Source organism: Petaurus breviceps, unplaced genomic scaffold (assembly GCF_028583685.1).
Source record: "Petaurus breviceps papuanus isolate PSGF00001 unplaced genomic scaffold, PetGlider_PUasm1.0 175, whole genome shotgun sequence".
Classification (NCBI taxonomy): domain Eukaryota; kingdom Metazoa; phylum Chordata; class Mammalia; order Diprotodontia; family Petauridae; genus Petaurus; species Petaurus breviceps.
The window spans coordinates 47,199,810-47,208,756 of NW_027185764.1; the positions used below are offsets into that span (position 1 = coordinate 47,199,810).

Consider the following 8,947-nt stretch of genomic DNA (forward strand, 5'->3'; position numbering starts at 1 on the left):
CCTCCAGAGTCAGGTCTTTTTCCACTGTAAGAATTTCCTTTCACAAAGGCCTGCGATGTCCAGGATCACCCAGATCCTCAGGAAGATAAACTCTCTGGTGACTATTTAGGCATGTTTTGAAAAGTCTTTCAAATTAATTGAGAAAAATTCAATGAAATATTTGGTTTGTCTGTTAATGATGAGGATACCTTCATATAGAAGTAATTGCAATTACAATTCCCCAAATATGACCTTGTTCTTTTGTTAACTCAAGGCTATAAATTCACCTACATGTATCTTTCTGTGAATTATGTCATTATTTTTTCAAGAGTGGGAGCTTTCAGATTTAGAGTGCTGCTCATTGATAGTTCTGTAATTAACTCAAAAGGATACTTAGTGTTTCTTGATAGGTTATCAAATGTTCTATGAGATATGTTAGCCAAATCAGGGAAAAGAAGCAATTTAAAACTTCCTTGTATATCATTTATGTCTATGAATGAATAAATGTCATTATTTCAACATGCACAAGATATATAGCGGTATATTAGATATTTAGAAGAAAATGAGGAATAGTGCAGTCATATATTTTAGTAATTTCCAACCCAAGAGTAAAATATTTGTTTGAGTTCAGCCTTAAAAATAGAATGATGAGGTAGCTAGTAGGCACAATGTATGGTATGATGCACTTGAAGTCAAATCTTACCTCAGACACTTACTATCTGTGAAGGCCTGGGAAAACTGCCTAACTTCTGTGTGCCTCAGTTTTCTTATCTGTAAAAGAGGCATAATGTGGCATAATAAAGAGGCACCTACCTCAAAGATTTGTTGTGAAGATAAACTGAAACTTGTAAAATGCTTTGCAAATCTTTTCAAAAGTTCTATATAAGAGCTATTATTATAAAACAAAAATTTTAATCTCACTGGTAGATCTACAACCAAATATAGAACGGCAAGAACAAAGGGAATCTCCTTGAAATATTTGGAGACCAGATCAATGATAATTGTACATCCTATAACATGGATGGTTCATATCATATCAATTGCATAGTTCCACCCCCTACATACACATCTTTTTTTTTTGTTTTTAACAAATTCGGGAGGTTCCATTAACTTGGGTTAAGGTTTACTCAACCATCTGAAATGATTAAGTAACTGACTTACTGATGAAGAAGTTTCCCCTATCATTCCAAAGCAGTGGAATTTTAAGGTAGACAGACTAACACCAGAGACAAGATGATTCAAGTTTATTCATTTTTTCCTCCTAGGGATTTAACAGATCTTTTAACCTAAAACCTCCTCCTCTTCCCAGCAGCTGCTACACACCACATATTTGAGGAAAGAAAGTTAAGCTGAAGGGCTTGCTGAGTGCAGCTGTAGATAGCAGATAGATCTTAGTGGCTAGAGTACAAAGGAAGAAAATAAATTGTTTTTGAAAGTATCCCATGGCTCCCTGCCATGGAAGAATCTCCCCAGAGTCTCTCCTTCATTTATTCTTCTGGGCTATATCAAACATTGCCAGTGCCACTTCCACCCATTCTATTTGATTCCACTGGGTGGTCAGCATAACATGGCTATTGCTTCAAGCCAGCTGAACACGATGTAATTTCCTGAATAGCCTTAGTTTTGATATAAAAGTTACAACACCCAGGAGGCTTGAGGCATTGCTATCCTGCTTGGCTGACCTCAGTCAACCATTGTGGTTGCTCACCCAACGAGAGCCCACCTAGGAGAGACATGAGAAAAATGCTGGACTGCATTCCGGCATGGGGAGCAGCTTAACTAGGGGAGGGCTAAGTGACCACCTGAGGAGCCAGAGCAGTTGTCCATTCCATGGAAAGACCATTGAACTTTCAGAGGGTGCCAAGATGTGTATGTTGTGTGTGTGTGTTGTTGCTGCTGCTTTTGTTATTGTTGCTGATATATATATATATTTTTTTTGTTCCATACAAGATTCAGGTGAGACTTCCTCATTTCTTTATAGGCAAGTAGCTACATTATGGAAGTATCATTTAGAGCTGTTTGCCATCCCTCAGGTCAATTATACTTTCAAAAATACTGCTTCATTTTCATCTTCAACAAAGATTAAAGCTTAGAAAATAAGGAAGGGCATAGCATAGTACTTGTCCACTAAATCATTGAGTATCAGATGCAAAAAGTATAAACAAAATACATACATCATACATACAAATGTCACTAGATAATTTGGGAGAATAAGGTACTAATATCTGGAAGAAACATGAAAGGAATCAACTAAAAAGAAGCATACAAATGGAGACTTGAAGTTAGCTGAATATTTTAGGAAATGAAAGTGAGGAGGAAGGGCATTCCAGGTATGGAAGACCAATAGTGAAAAGGCATGGAGAGGGGAAGTGGAGGGTCCCATGTAATCAACAATAAGAATGTCAATTTGGTTGTGTAGAGTGCATGAAGGGAAGTAATAGGGCTGGAAAAGTAGGATGAAGCCAGACTGTGAACAGCTTTGAAAGAACCATTGAAGTTAACATTTGCCTAGTATTATTATATTGTTGTTGCTTGATTCTAAACTTACCTCCCCTTTCCCCCCAAAAAGAGCATTTCCATACATACAGCAGAATACAAAAATAGGATTCTGTGTGAAACTATGGCTCTCCATTTTGTCTCTACTTGCTGAAAAAATAAAGTAGATAATAAAGTTTACATATTAATTTAAAAAATATATCATGAAGAGACCTTTGGTACACAAAGACTAAAATAGTTTCCTGCACTTTTCTTTCTCTTTTTTAAATGGTTGACATGAAGTGGGTTTTTTTGTTTGTTTTTTTGCCATTTGGAGGGCAATTGGGGTTAAGTAACTTGCCCAAGGTTACACGGCTAGTTTTTTTGTGTGGGTGTTAAGTGTCTGAGGCCGGAACCAAACTCGGGTCCTCCTGACTCCAGGGCCGGTGCTTTACTCACTGCGCCACCTAGCCACCCCTGAAATGAAGTGTTTTTGAGGGCAGAGTTTTGTGATGAAACCAGGAGGCATTAGCTGGAGTAACTCTTATAATGGACTCTTTTTTTTCTTTTTCTGTTTTCCCCTTTACATTTATTTCTTCCATTCAATAAATATTTCTTGAGCTGCTGCTCTGTGCAAGGTGTTACTTGGGGCACTTCATTTCTTCATCAGAGAAGTATGGATTCATTTGCCATTCTGATCATTTGCAACTTCCACATTACCATCCTGCTTCTTCCAGTAGGTTATTGCAATTTTATTTAAAGAAGAGAAGTCGTCGAGGAAAATTCAAATGCATGATCTTCCAGTTAACAACAGGGTACAATGTAATCACATATGGGAGAAAAAAAGAACTAGTGTTGCCAGAGTTAATAACTCATATGTCTCACAGGAACAAGTATGTTTTTACGTTGCTAAAGCATAATGGCTTCTAATGATTTTTCTTTCAAATCGTTCATGTTGCATGCATCTGCTCCCTTTGGTGCCTAATTGAAGGAAGATAACGCCTGGATTGCCAAACCAAACATCTCTATAGCCCTTGAAAATGTTCCTCATTTTGAATGCACAGAGAAAGCTGACTTATTTTGATCTTCAGTCCTGCAAAGCTATCTATGATTTGAAAATAGCTAGAAGCTTACAAAGCAGAGCAATTGAAGGGTATCTCACTGTGAGGGAATTTCCTTCCAGCATTAACCTTGGTACTGGACTGGGGTGGTCACTTGGTTCCCTTTTTCAATTCAGCTTGCCAGGAAATCCTATCCATGATAAATATACATATGCCCTGAGATCATTGTGACTCAGAATCTGATGTAGCAGCTGCCTCCATGCTGTCTGTTTGTTGATACTAGATATCATAAATACTAATATTTCATAAACTTCAGCACTGTTTAGAAATGGATCATTTTAGAAAAATTCCCAATTTCCAAGTATTTGTTTTGTTTTTAAACATATTGCCTAAAAGAAGTCCTACTCACGGTCTCTCTGTGGACTTGCCTAGTAATGCCTAGTATGTCCCTGCCAAAGTGCACTGGGTAACTTTATTCCCTAAATTATAGAAAGTTTGGGTTTTCTCAGGGCTCATTTAGACTCTGTCTTTAAGAAGAGTGGAAAAGAGGCTTCTGTTTATATAGCTGAAGATAATTACTAGTGACTTTCTGAAGCTTCAGGTTAAAGGAGATGGATCAGGACTATGATATGCATAGAGTTTGGAATTTTTATAAAGGATGAGAGGGAAGATACAGCATAAAGGGTAAGGGAAGGAGGTCTAGGAAAAAGGCATGGGTAAAAATACCTTAGTGGTGAAGACTGAATATTTGCCACGCTGACATTTTTTTTAAATTTTCTAGCAGAGACAATAGATATGACATCATAGCCATGGCACTGTTTTAGGATTAAAATTCTTATCAAATCAGATCAAATCATATTCACTTTCCCTTTCTAATTCTCCTCCTGCTTTTAAAAGAGTTGAGATCTGTCCATCAGTAGCCTTTTACTCCAAGGAGATCAAAGATAGAAAGAAAGGTCCCATATACACCAAAATATTTGAAACAGTACTTTTTATAATAGCAAAGTCTTGGAAATAAGTAGACATGGATTCATTAGTGAATGATTAAAAAAATTATGGTGTACAAGTGTAATGGACTATTGCTGTGTTGTAAGAATGGGTATGAAAAGTACAAAGAAGTATGAGAAATATTTAAATGTATTGATTCAAAATGAAGTAAGCAAAAGCAGGAAAACAACACACACAAAATCTACAATAATGGGCGCAAAGACTGCAATGATGTAAATGGAAAGAATAAAACAAAATTGATTACTGTCTAATTGTAGTGACCTAACATGAAACTAATATTCTTTACTGAAATCATTCTCATAGCAAATACCTCTTTCTTTCTTAGGCTAAACTCGGATTACATTGACACTAAGATTTTATTCAATCTTTAGATTTCTCAATTTAGCATTTTATGGTTTACAAAGAACTTTCTTCACAGCAGCACTATCAGATAGATAGGATCAATATTGTGCCCATTTTGCTGAGGGGTAAACCCTTCAAACTGAAACACACAGAGGTCATTGTTTATTTCCACATGGTTCATGTCAGCTGCTTGTCTCTGCCATAGGAAGTGAATTCAGAGATAGTACAAGAGTATCTGGGATCATGGATGGAAGTGAAGTATCAAGGAAAGGGAATCTAAGGGAAGCTGGTAGGGGAAAGGAATCTGGACTTCAAAACCAAATGAATTGTTTGTATCCCAAGCCAGGGTTAAAAGATAAAAGCCAGACCAGAATGCAATAAATGGAGTAGCCAATGAAGATGGCACAATGTTAGAGAAGCAGGAAGGAGGCCAGTAAGTATCTGTTCAGTAACCATTAATAAATCCAAAGTGCACCAAATTCATGCAAAGTGTTTTGAATAAAGACAGGCTGCCTGCCTGCCTTACCACCCACATTCTCTTTCATAGAATCACAAAAACCCCAATTGTGAAAAGACCTCAGGGGCCTTCTCATCAAACCCATGCCTTTAAGAACCACATACACACACACCTCATTTCTAACATGGGCTCATCCAATCTTTGAAGTCCTCCAGTGAGGCAGAAAATGTTATCCCCTAAGGCATTTCCCATTACAATTTTTTAAAAAGTCTAATTGTGAGGTTTTTCATTACATGAAGAATAAATTTACTTCTTAGAAAGTTTTATATATGGCTCCTACTTCTATCCTCAAGGACAGAGCAACTGTAATTCCAAATATTTGAAGGTGGTGCTCTTGACCCACTCTCAGCTGGACTTCTCTTCTCCAGGACAAGCAACTCCATTTCCTTCAACTGACTGACCTTCAAATAGCACACACAATTATCCCTTCCACATTGCAGGAGTTAGGGGTGCAACATTCCTGTGACCTGGAAAATCCATCTAAAATTTTTGGCCCTGCCTTTACACCAAAGAAGTTTGAATTCTTTCTTTGTCTTTTATAGGTTGTTTACAACACCTTACTGTAAAATTTGGGTTATTTGTTCATAGGCTCTGTGTCCTCTGCTAACCTCCTGCTATCTGTGGCTTCCGCAAAACTTGCCAAAAATTCCCATTTAATTTCTTATGCCAGCTTGTGATATGTCAAAACCACAATGGGGAATGTTGCAATATGGAAAGAATAACTATACTCAACAAGTTTATTCTGCCTACCCTCCTCTTGAATCCTTCAGTTTATTAGTATTCTGCCTGAACTGTGGTACCCACAATTGACCACAATCCTCTAAATGTCTGATTGTGATAGAGTATAACAGAATGAACTCCTCCCTAGCCCTGAAAACTAAGTCTTTCTTTATCCTATCTAAGTTGGCATTTACTTCTGCTACTGCCATATTGCACTACTAACTCCTTGGTCACTCAGTTCAGTTAAACTCCAATATCTATACAGGCAAACTATTGAACCCTATGCTTTCTTTAAATTATACTTGTGAAGGAGAATTTTTTGAACCCCCATGCAAAATTTTGTACTTACTGCCTCGTTTTATTCAGTGGTCTAGTCAGTTAAGACCTTTCTGACACCCATTATGTTAAGCAGCCATCTTAGCTTTCTGGCATCTAAAAATCTGATATGAGTGTCATCTGTACTTTTTAAAAAGTCATTAATAAAAAATATTTTTAAAAACACTGAAGCAATCGCAGGTCCCTGAGGTATTCATAAATACTTTATTCTATGTTGAAATCAAACTACTAATGGTTACTCTCAGTGTGGACTTTCAATTGGTTTCAAATTCATCTAAATATGCAATTGTTTTTTTATCTATCTCTCTCTCTCTCTCTCTCTCTCTCTCTCTCTCTCTCTCTCTCTCTTTCTCTCTCTCCATAAGAAACTGTGAAATACTTAGCTAAGGATGCTGCTCTTTATCGAGGGGAGGCCAGTCCAGCTGCTGAAGTCTGTCAGGGAAATCGTGCGGGCCCGCCTGCCCCTGGAGGAAACAGCCAAACTTCTCAGAGGTCGGTCTGTTCAGCTTGTAGGACCCAAGGGCCTTCTCTATGTACAGCAAAGAGAGCTTGCAGTGACTTCCCCAAAGGATGGCTCCATCTCCATTCTGGGTTCTGATGATGCACATTGTAGTCCTGAGACATACAGGTAATGTTTGTGATGGATCAGACACCAAAACTGAAGTCCCTCTGATCATGAATTCCTTAAAGTCCTTATCTAACCATGCCCAGAATGGGAGGTTAGAAATACATCTAGTTGGAGGTTTCAATGATGATAGGCAATTGTCACAAAAACTTACAAATAAACTTCTTAATGAATTTGACAGATAGGAAGATGACATTCACTTAATGACTTTCTGTGTGACAGAATTAAATGATCGAGAAGAAAATGAAAATCACTTTCCAGTAGTTTGTGGGATTGCTATCAACATTGAAACCGCCGAGATTTTCAGGGCCTCATTTCCAGAGAGAGGTCCAGAGGAAGAATTGCATTCTGCTCACTCTTTACCTGGAGGACCAATGATTAATATTTATGATGCAAAGACAGAACGACTTCATATCGAACCTTATTTCTGGAGGCCCTTTCCTCATGTGGATTTTTGGCTTCAACAAGAGGATAAACAGCTATTAGAGAATCTTTCCACTTCGCCTCTTGTTGAGCCACCCCACTTTGTTCCACACATCAGATCAACATTGATGTTTTTAAAAAATATATCCATTTCCAGGTAACTCACTGTTTCCTGGAAATAGGGCTCTACTCTACAAAAAAAATGAAGGAGGATTATGGGAAAAGATTTCTTCACCAGGAAGCTAAATGTAGGCATTAACAACAGAAAAGCCTTATAAGTGTAACCCTGGCAAAGGCAACTGGCTCTGAGTGGAAAGAACAAGAATTTTGAAACCTGTCAACATGAAGTCTGATGTTTCATTCCTCGGTGTCTTTTAAGTCCTTTTAAAAATAAAACCTTATTTTGGCAAAAAAAAAAATACTTAGCTAAGCACCTAGATAATATAAATACACAACTTTCTTTTTGTACTACTCTAGTAACATTGAAAAGGAAATAAAATTGGTCTGATCAGGTCTATTTTTTAAAATACATTTTTATTGATGTCTTCTCTTTTGTTTTTGCTTTCTTTTTCTTTTTATCATCATGGTAATCCTCAATATCTTTTTATCTCTGATTCTCTTAGAGAGCCATTCAACATAAATTATTTTTAAGACAAAAAAAAGAAGAGGGAAAAAATTACACAATTGATCAAAATATTTTTTAAAAGTCTTAAAACACATGCAATGCTTAACACCTGTGGACCTCCCATCTCCACAAGGGATTAAAAGGATTGGGTTCAAAATGTCCTTTCAAGTTATTTCATTCAATTCATCCTCAATCTTTATAATTTTGTTAAATTCACTTTTAGTTGTGTGTGAATGCATGATTGTTCTGTCATTTACACTGTTGTAGTTACTGTGTATATTTTAAGGGGGTTCTGCTTGCTTCACTCTGTATCAGGCCACATAGATCATTCCATGTTTCTCTGTATTCATCACATGCACTATTTCTTACATGTGAGGCTAAAGATTAGTTTCCCCTCTGTTCTAGGCTGAGTTTCATGGCTATGTTTTTGAAAATTGACCCTTATACTGTACACAACTCAGGCCTTTCTACCTAGAAACCACTCCTCTGCACCCTGGAACTGTGACCAAGAATTGGTTAACAGGCAACAGAGCTGCTGAAGGTCAATTGTTCCTATTCCCAGTGCTAGTTCAGGGGTCCCCTGGGATTTATTTCTCCCTCAGTGCTTCTAACCCTGGTGATTCATCACAGACCCCTTACATTCCCTGGGCTTGTCAGAATGTTCCCCATTATAGTTACTAATGCTTCCACCATTGCTCTGCTCCAAGTTCCTGGCCTGTCACTGCTCCTTTGTTGGCAGACCTATCTTCTTAAGCTGCCCAGGGCTGGAAAAAATATCTCACTGTGACTTTTTCTTGCCTTTTCCAATCAGCATTGTCTGGCACATTTTCTAGGTT

The 8,947-nt window shown here is 37.5% G+C and overlaps 1 pseudogene; it reads left to right on the plus strand.

The window, feature by feature from the left end:
- The first annotated feature begins 6,827 nt into the window (after positions 1-6,827).
- On the plus strand, positions 6,828-7,905 carry LOC138159117 (protein N-terminal asparagine amidohydrolase-like; annotated as a pseudogene).
- The last annotated feature ends 1,042 nt before the right edge of the window (positions 7,906-8,947 follow it).